We start from the raw sequence: 10132 nt of genomic DNA, 5'->3' as shown, positions 1-10132 counted from the left end.
TGATCAGAGGAATCAAAGGGTCTATAGCAAGATCTCCTGGATGTGTCATTTGTACACCAATCAAGCGTGTGCAGCAAAAGCTAAACGATGCACAATAGAATAACACAAGCCACAATGTTACACTAAGAAAGCATCAGCTCCAAGTCATTAGATAATTATTGTATGAGATGGAGGAAAAATCTACCAATCCTATCCTCTCCTAACAACAATTATGGAACAATTATGCAACACAAATAAGTGGAGGAAGATGCTTCATACTGCCCCTACTCGTGTATCTAAAATATACAATGTGATAAGAAAATAGAGCTAACCACGGATCAGATCAGTCCCTTTCATACATCCAAATACTTTATTATCGTGTGGGAGGTTTGCTTCGGCGATTCGGAGCCACAAAATAGTTGGTGGGGCCCATGGGCCTTATCATGTGGGGCGTTTAGTGGGTGCGTGTCAGCTGTCTTTAGACCATCATTTTGGTTTCCAACCTGTCAGCATCTTGAAGGCGGATAAGGTGGACCCCGTCCAGCCACGTCAGCCGGGAAACACAGCCGTTGGAGGTGGGCAGGGGCTCCACATGAGCTGGCGAATGGGTGATTGACACGTCATTGGACGTGCTTTTGGGGATCACGACCAAGCTAGGTCATCTGACCCCCCCTTTTTTTTTCAGAAATGAAAAAAAAAATAAGGCGCAATGACCATCCGTTGACACGTCAGGTGACCATACATGGTATGTGCTTTAAATATAGGTGATGATAATGGGTGAGTGGAGGGCCGACATTGCACTAAGATTAAAGCTCCATGATCAAAAATTCACCTTTGTAATTCCATTTTTTTTTTCCATCAGATTATTTCTTTTATATAACTTCATAAAAAGGTTTTGCTATTATAATTAGCTACAATTTATTTGTATAGATGAATTTTTCTTACCTACTAATTACAAAATAATGTTGTTGTTTTGCAAAATAGGGGATAGACAAGTAGGTGCTTCTTTTTTTCTTTTCTTTTTTTAATTCAAAAAGAACCGTTGTTTTAAATGATAATTACAGTATAATAAAGATAACGTTAAATATGATAACAAAAGGTGATAATCATATGCACCATGTAAGTGGTTAGACTCGCTTGATGTTTCTTAAAAAAAAAATAATGCTATAAATTGTTTGTTGCTAGTGGTATTGTTTTGCTATTTCTATCATTGTTGTCTCTCTCAAGCTGTCGTGTAAAGCATAAATAATTCAGAAATGCAAAATTTTTATATAAAATTTCTTTTTCTCTCTCTGCCTCTTTATTTTTTTTCTATTTTTGATTCCACTAATGATCTTGTCTCTCTCCACCAGACTAGTGTTGATGTCACAGAATTGACCCCTGAAACAAGGATGCAAATAGTTTTCATTCACTCAAGTTTGGTAGCATTGATTCAATCTCCAATCAAATCAAGTCATGGTAGCATATGGATTAATAGGAGTTGAGTTCAGCTGATTTTGGCAAGGGTAGGGTCGTGGTTATAGCAAGAGACCAACAAAGAATTGGACTATATGGTAAATTTCCTTTTCGATATTAGGATTGTAAATGAACCAACTTGTTTATAAACTCCTCTAGCCTTAGCTTGATAACAGGTTTAATCGAGCTCATACCATCAACAAACAAGCTAAGCTCAAACTTTATACAAAGCCAACATTCTAGATTTAAATCAAACCAAGGTTCATGTAACACAAAATTTACAGTTTAATTGAATTAGAATCTGCCCGATTTAACCTAATCACATGGTTCAAAATGTTATGCTCCTAAGATTACATTCAATTGCCCTGGATGGACCCATGGCCATTTAAAAAGGAAAAAAAAAAAGAAGCGAAATTTGACACCATAAACTCCATTAATCTGGTGGGTTATCACTGAATACCTTTTCAGCTTGCGTGGAGGGGGCAAACTCACGTGCTTCCACTGTAAAAAGAGCCCAAGTTGGAAACACCCAGCCTCCCAACCCACACCCCATGTCATCCAAACTTCGAGGCTCTCATTGGTCCGGACCCACTGGAGGTCCACTAACTTGTCGACACGTCAGCTGCCCTCGGTGCCGACTTCCTGCACTAGGTGACACATGGCATCCCCTGATGCGTCCAAAGTGGCGACAGACCATGGAGCCATTGTGGGGCCATGATAGTGGAGACTCCAAATCAAAGACATGATTAGCTTTTTAATCGATGACGATGGCTTTTTCTGCCTCACGGAATATCGACCCTTTCAAGTGTGATGGTGAACTCGATCCATTTGAATATTCCCATGATTAGTCTTCTATTATTTAAAATGTAATCTTAAGGTACGTTCTACCCATGGTATGAGCTATATTAATGTGTACGCCAAGGTTGCACTACACAAGCCAGCTATATTTGTATCATGCCAGCGTTATTCGTTACCTGCTTGGCTTAGACCTAGCTTCATTCAACTCTAATAGCTTATAAGAGTGAGTATTTGAGCTAAGTTCATATTAATTTGAGTTCATTTTGACATCTTAGGTCTGAATTGATCCATGTCCATTTCTACCTCGGCGATATACAAGTTTGTGTAGTAACTTCCAGATACTTCACCCAAACCTTGAGCTACTTTTTTGCAGCAGTAATCAACTTATGTTCACTGTTGTCTCCGCATTAACTGAAGACAAAAAAAAAAAGAAGAAAAGATAATGGCCCCCCTACGCCCGTGTGTGGTTTTATATTAGAACATGGTACACTTGTCCAATTGAGGAATCCTTGGGTTTGAGTCGGCTCCAAAGTCAGATTGAGGTCAACTCATGTGTACCCATTTTTTGTGGTCTTGAGCTCTTTGAAGTACTTGACCTGGCCAAGCTGCACTCCATGGTACAACTTAACTCCAACACTAAACTAAAGGCAAAGTATTGCCTGTTCTCCACACTCTATATATGCACCCCTTGAGACCACCCTTCAAGAATTCCTCTTCAGCACACAATACCTCTTTTTACTTCTGCAAGCAACTTCATCCTCTTTCTCGCAATGGAGGGACAATCTAGGAGGCTGGTAATCCACGCTCCGGCCGGTCCGGTGGCCGGCCCGGCGTTGTCCAAACCCAAAGCTGCGGCCGAGCCGGGCGGCTTCTTCACCTCGTTCGATGCCAATGTCATCATGGTTCTGGCTGTCTTCCTCTGCGCCGTGATATGCGCGCTCGTCGTCAACGGCGTCGTCCGGTGCATCCTCCGGCTGACGAACCGGGCTTGGGTCGGGCCCGAACCACCTGGCGCGTTGGACCGGCCGGCCCCAACCCGGGTTGGCAGGAAGGAGGCCTTGATGGCATTGCCAACTTTGGTCTACTCGGCCGGGCTCGGGCTGCCACTTGCCGGCTCCGACTGCGCCATTTGCCTCTCCGAGTTCCTGCCCGGCGAGCGCGTCCGGGTGCTCCCCAAGTGCAACCATGGCTTCCACGTCCGGTGCATCGACCGGTGGCTCGCGTCCCGGTCGTCGTGCCCGATGTGCCGGCAGGGCCTGTTCGGCTCGTGCCCGGTGATCTTTGGGTGCAGGGAAGTGGGCCTGACCGGACGAACTCAGCCGGCCGTGGTGCCAGTGGACCCGGAACAGGGTTTCCCGGTTGGGTACAGGGTAGATTCCTAGCGGTTTGTTGAGACATGTACACTTGTATATACTGGGAGTGGGTTGTGCACTGGCTTTAGATACTGGCTTAGTTTGAAAGGTACCGGTTTGTAGTCTTCTTTGCCGCTTTTATTTCGACTGGTTCTTGTCGTTCAGGTGTACTGGGAATCTAGTCAAGTTAGATATATTTGAGGTGTAGTCAAGTTCATTGCATGTTTGGTTAGGATATAAAGTTTGCAAGAAAAGTGCAATGATTTGATTATGTTACGTTGCATATATTGGGTCTAGTAGAAATGAAATCTAATCTTTCAGGAAAGAAGCCCGCCGCCTACGTGTATGGAAGTCGAATCCAGTTGTGCAGGAGAACTGAATTCAACTTGAATGAAGCATAAATTTTGAAGCTCTGATTCATAGCCCAGAATATAAAGGATTTTTTTATCATTCTTTAGTAATGAAAAGAATTCATTACTAAACAATGATAAAAATTTCCATAATTCTCTTCTTTTGTTTTCTTTTTCTTTGTTTTTTTTTTTTTGTTTGCCCACGCCAACTTTCCTGAATGCTGTAAGTATCTAGAAACCAAATGTCCAGGGATTAATCTTAGACCAAAAAAAAAAGAAAGAAATAAAGCAAGAGGAATCACAGACACCCCGGATCAATTCTGATAGTTTTTCCTTGAGCCTTACTTTTTTTCATACAAGAGAGATATTAGGACATTTGGCCATATAAATGCACCTATATAACAGGGCTTTTTTTTGAAGTTTTTGATAGAAAGGGAGCAAAAAATGCCAACATAACTAGCAATATTAGCATCATTAGTCTGTCTTATGTATGTGTTTCCTGAATTAAGAATTTGCAGTTCATGAGTGTATTGTAGAATTTCTTAACAACTATATAAGGTGAGTTCTCCAATGAATTCAAAGATCACCATTAGTGTTCTAGAGCCATTTTGTTAGCTGGGATCAAGTGGACCGCTATCCAAGCTTATTCCTAGACCGCTATCCAAGCTTATTCCTGTCAGGTCCAACTAGACCAGAATCGTAACTTGTTGGAGAGAAGGATTTAGGTTTCAGACAAGATCCAAGTCGGCAGACCTCTGATCTGAATCGATAAAAACCAGTCCTAGTTCAGATGGAACAGTGTTGAGGCAGTAGAGAAAATTCTTGTCCAATGAAAGCACCAGAAAAATGAAGAAGACCCCAGAAAATCCAATGTACCAAACGTTAGGAGTCTTGCCACTCAGTGGAGGTCAATCTTTCTTTGAAAAAGTCTTGTGGAAGCAGCTCGAACAGCTCTACCAGTGAAAGCAAGTAGAGGAGTCACTGCCATTTTCCTACTAAAGACTTTTAGTATGCTGTTTTTGAAGGTTACTTAACAGGAATACCACAAAATAACCTGCAAAGAATTGAGCCCTGGTTGATGTAGCTGCAATGTCCTTTTCTTCTTGATAGAAACTTTAAGGGGAAAAAAAAACTAAATAAATAAAGTTAGGTTTGGGCAAATGGAATGAAGCAGATATCTCACCACATGTATTACCATGTTTAAGAATTCTTGCAATGAAGAGTATTGACATGCATGCTGACCATCCTGCATTCTCCCAAGTAAAGTTTTTTTGACACAAAAAACCTCCATTTCTGATAACTTCCAGCCCAACACCCTAGCGCCAGCATAAGGGACCTACTCTATTTTTCAATTTAAACTTGAAAATATAGGCTTCGATATCATGGTTGATCAAAATTCTTGCAGAAAGTAATACCAATAGAGATGGTCATTTAATTTGAGTGATGAGACCTTGGTGCATTGCATGGATTTGCCTAGCTTAATCACATTTTTGCAGCCAAGAACAATCTGAATGATTAAGTTTAAAAGAAACTGAATGACCAAAACTTCAGAAAAAAAAAAAAGAATAATAAAAGATGAATACAGAATCCTATTAAGTTATTTATATAAATGATCTTTTGAAACAAGATAACAACAAATAGCAATACCATTGAATACATATAGAAATATTAGATGAGAGTGAAAAAGTTTTCTTGAATTAATCATCAATAATTCTGCATAAATATTCTATCTTAGACCCTGCAAATAATTAAGAGAATCATTTGGTGAAGATAATTACTATGTCATGTAGAATAAAAAGTCTTGTAGAATATGCAACTTGTTGAAGATAATTACTATATCATCCTACCTAAAGCCATGCCAAGGCCAACCTGAGAATAATTAATCAAATCCGAAGGTATCTGATTACCAGTTATAATTAAGTTATATATGGATTCAGAAAATATTAGAGCTGACCAGAACAACTAGGATGAGATCAACAGATGGATGATGAAATCCCAAACCAACTAGGAAACCTAGTATATAGAACAGACATGACCCAACCTAATCTATTATTCCATCTGCAGCTCTGGAAGCAAGAATAGTCATTGAAAGACGTTGCAAGGAATTATTCCACTTTAAGCTATATAAACATTTCTATTACAAAATCTCAAAACTTAAAGCCATTGTCCCTCTTGATCGTTATTTTTTTCGTTTTTTTTTTTTTGATTGAATCGGGAGGTGTTGACCACCCGTTAATTTATTGAGTGTAAGGGAAGACAAGGTTTCAAAGGGTGATCTCAGAGAATATATATGAGATCTTCGGAAAGATGGGTTCCCCTCGTCGCCCATGCAAGAAGACACTATACTTCTGATCTCCTTCACAGACCGAAAAAACCGTTGTGCGTTGAGCTATGCTGTGCCGCCGCCTCCTACTGTTTCTGTCTGCTTTTGATCTCTCTCAGTACGCTCGTAATATGTTGTTTGCATTCTCCGTTTGTCCAGCCATCAAAGACAAGCAGCACCTCCTCGAACACTGACTGAGAGGCTTTGGCTTGGAATTGAAACACTACTTGCAACGTTGAGGGATTAAAGAAGTCTGCTGCCCCAGATGTATGGCTTGTTGCTTAATGAGAAGACAGCTGGATAAAGATATCGGAGGGGCGCGTCTCTGTAATCCAATGATCGTGCCAGAATGATGTCTGTCTTCCATTTGCTATCTTGAACTCGACGCTTTGGAAAAACCATGATCTTACTTTGAGAACGCTTCTCCATGCTTCCGATGCTGTTTTTAAGCTCCTGGAGAGAGCTTGGCTTGGGGTTGTTTTTGTGTAGTGCAGCCTATTTATAATCTTCCTTCACGGCCTTTGATGTTCATGGAAATATCCCACCACCATTTTAAGAGGAGGCTTCATTGAACAGTCTCAGGTTGATGACTCCTAACCCGCCTAGTTTCTCGGGCCTGCAAATTTTGTCCCAACTTGCTAGGCAGTGGCCTCTCATGCATTAATTCTTTACTCCCCCTCCATAGAAAATGTCTCCTTTTCTTCTCTACTCTCCTCATTGTTTCTGAGGGGATCAACAAGGATGACATCCAGTAAGTTGGGATGGATTCGAAAACCGCATTAAATAATTAATGCTAACCTCCCTACTCATGTTTAGAGTTTGCTCTTCCACGCTGCTAGAGTTATTTTTTACAACTTTTTCTTCAAGGAACCTCCAGGCTTCTGTCCTGAGTTTTCTGTAATGGAGTGGGTCTCCGAGATACTTGATTGGTAGCTTCTAGCATGCCATTAAGCTTGCATACCATTTACACCTGTGCTGGTCGAGGCCAATGCCAACCATTGAGCTCTTAATTTTCATACTTTTATCTTCAAACCAGTTAATGGCTTATAGGAGTAGAGAAGAAATTTTAGGTTGGATGCAGTGTATCTTCTCTATTTTGTTTGCTGGGCCATTTCCTGCTATTAGTTTGTTTTCTACTGCTGTCTTCATCATCCTGTTTAGCACGTCCGTTACTAAAACAAAAAGTTGTGGGGAGAGAGGATCGCCCCGCTTCAGCCCTTTTTTGCCAAGAACCAGTTTGTTGGCTCGCCATTTAGTGTAAGTGCCATCTCGCTGGAGTTGAGTATGTTGCTGATCCAGGTGCACCATCTCTGCTCGAAGCCTCTTGCTTCGATTCCTTTTGTGGTTGTAAAGCCTCTTCCAATTTGCTTCAATTAATCCTTTTCTGGTGCTCTTACCCAGAAGTTCGGTCACTTCGGTGCAGCATTGAACAAAGGTCTCTTAGATTCTTTTTCTGTATTTTTCCTTCTTCTCATACTTGCACAATTGTGAAAGTATTTGGTTGTTGCGATGACTATGCTCCGGCTACTGTAATCTGGATGGCTGCTTCTATAGAATTTCCTCCTGTTCTAGGATGGTCTCCAGCTGCTTTTTTGGATCAGAGCGTTTTGCTATCTCTTCAACGCTTAGATTTCTCTCTTCTTCTTCTTCCAAACCGAGTCCGGCTATCTTGTTTTTGATCTCTTCTTTTTTTCTTCATTATGCTCCCGTGATGTTCCTTGTTCCAAGATTTCAATTTGGATCTTAGAATTCTGAGCTTCAGAAACATGTTTTTAGCTGCATCCTTGGAGGCTGGGGCTGATCTCCACCAATGGTTTGCCAGTTCTTCAAAGCCTGGAATGGTAAACCAAAAAAATTTTGAAGCGAAGGATCTTCCATCAGATTTGGGAGCTGGTGCTCTCAAGGAATAGCGGATAATGATCTGATGTTGTTTTGGGTAGAAGAGCGAGAATTGAGAGAGAAATTTCTCATCGATCTGAAGTGGTAAGGCATCGTTCGAGTTTAACCAATGATGACCATGTGTGTTTTCTGTGTAAGAATTTTATTTCGAGAAGCAAGAGGGAGTCGATGAGCCCGTCGAAGTACACCTTTGATGCTTGTGAGCCGCTTGAAGCTCCTTTTCGATCAGAAGGATATCTAATGATGTTGAAGGCCCTGTTTGGGGGAGCTTTTGGAGGGCCAAAAAGCACTTTCTGGTCCTCCAAAAGTACTTTTAGTTAAAAAATGATGTTTGGTAAAATTTTGGAAAAGCTGTTTCAGCTTTTGCGTGAAGCTGAAAACAGCTTTTAGGGGGAATCTCAATTTTGGAGCTTTCCGAAAACGCTGTTTTCAGCTTTGTCGGAAAGCTGTATTTTTGACCAAAATATCCTCATTTAAAAGTTCCTTTTTTCTCTCAAAAATCTCAATCTCACCGTCTCTTCCTCTCTCTCCATCCCCCCCTCTCTCTCCCTCTCTATCTCCTTCTTCTCCTCAATGCCGCCGGCCCTCTTTCTTTTTCTTTTTTTTTTTAGTTTGGGAGGCAGCCCGTGGCTGCCCACGGTGGCAGCCACCACGCCGGCCACCCGTGGCCGCGCTCCCCAGCCGCCGCTGCGGCCTATCGCCCCGGCCGCTGCGCCCTCCATGTACAGCAAAAAAAAGAGGAAGGGGAGGAAGGGGCAGCCATGGCCGCCGCCTCCTCGACAGGCGCTGCGGCCCGCCGTCCCAGCCCCCTCCCGAGGCCTCCTCTCCCCCGCGGTCGCCGCGGCCCGCCGTCTTGGCCTCCTCCCGAGGTCCCTCCTCCCCCGCGGTCCCCGCGGCCCGCCGTCCCGGCCCCCTACCGAGCCCCCCTCCCCCCACGGTCGCCGGGGCCTGCCGTCCCCGTCCCCTCCCGGGCCTCCTCCCGCGGCCGCCACAGCCCCCCTCCCGCGGCCGCCGCGGCCCAGCCCCCTTCCGGCGCCGCCGGCCTCGCGGGAGAAGAAGAAAGGAGAAGAAGGAAAGAGAGGAAGGAAGGAGAAGAAGAGAAGAAAAAAGAAAAGAAAAAAAAAAAGAAAAGGGAAGAAAAAAAAAGAGAAGAAAAAAAAAAGAAAAGGAAAGAAAAAAAAATAAATAAATAAATAAATATGTATATAAATGAACAAATAAATAAATAAATATATTTTAATGAAATAAAATAATAACTAAATAAATAAAAATAAATATTAGTAATTATTTAACCAATTTTTTTACCTAACTAGAAAATTTGTTAAAGAGATAAATGGTCATCAAAAGAGTGAAAAATTAATTTATACTAATAATTATAATATTTTATACATTTATTATTGTATTATACTATAAATATAATGTAATATAATATTATGTTATGTTAAATAATTCAATATTATATTAAATTATTATCCTATGGTAACAATGTTATAGTACTATATTATAATAACATTATATTACATTACATTAATATTATACTATATCATATATTTATGTATTAATATATATTATATTTTATTATGCACTATTGTATAATACTAGTAATGTCCTTTATGGTCATTTTGTTATGCAAAAGTACTTTCTCAGTTTGTTTACCAAACAAATATTAAAGCGCCACAGCACTTTAGAAATGTAGTTACCAAACAGCAAACAACTTTTTATAACAGCTCTACTTCAGACAGCTCTACTTTCAACAGCTTTACTGCCAACAGCTCCTCCAAACAGGACCGAAATCTCCTACTAGCAGCCATGGCCCTGCCCAGCTTGCTCTTATGGTGCATAGTTCATTGTAGAAAGAGTTTCTTTGTTGAAATCTCCTACTACTAATGATGCTTCTTTGTTGCTCTTATGCCATCTTAAGTCTGAGGGAGATTTCTTCTCGAAATGCATCGCGGAAAATGAGTATTCTCCTTCGA

General features: G+C 41.3%; 1 pseudogene; it reads left to right on the top strand.

The window, feature by feature from the left end:
• The first annotated feature begins 3002 nt into the window (after nt 1–3002).
• Nucleotides 3003–3614, top strand: LOC103704414 (RING-H2 finger protein ATL78 pseudogene; annotated as a pseudogene).
• The last annotated feature ends 6518 nt before the right edge of the window (nt 3615–10132 follow it).

The sequence above is a fragment of the Phoenix dactylifera genome, chromosome 2, assembly GCF_051530095.1.
Source record: "Phoenix dactylifera cultivar Ajwa chromosome 2, Ajwa_hap1_PhDact_Kaust_v1.1, whole genome shotgun sequence".
In the NCBI taxonomy this organism is placed as follows: Eukaryota; Viridiplantae; Streptophyta; class Magnoliopsida; order Arecales; family Arecaceae; genus Phoenix; species Phoenix dactylifera.
The sequence above is the reverse complement of the archived record's forward strand: the minus strand, read 5'-3'. Positions and strand labels throughout refer to the sequence as shown.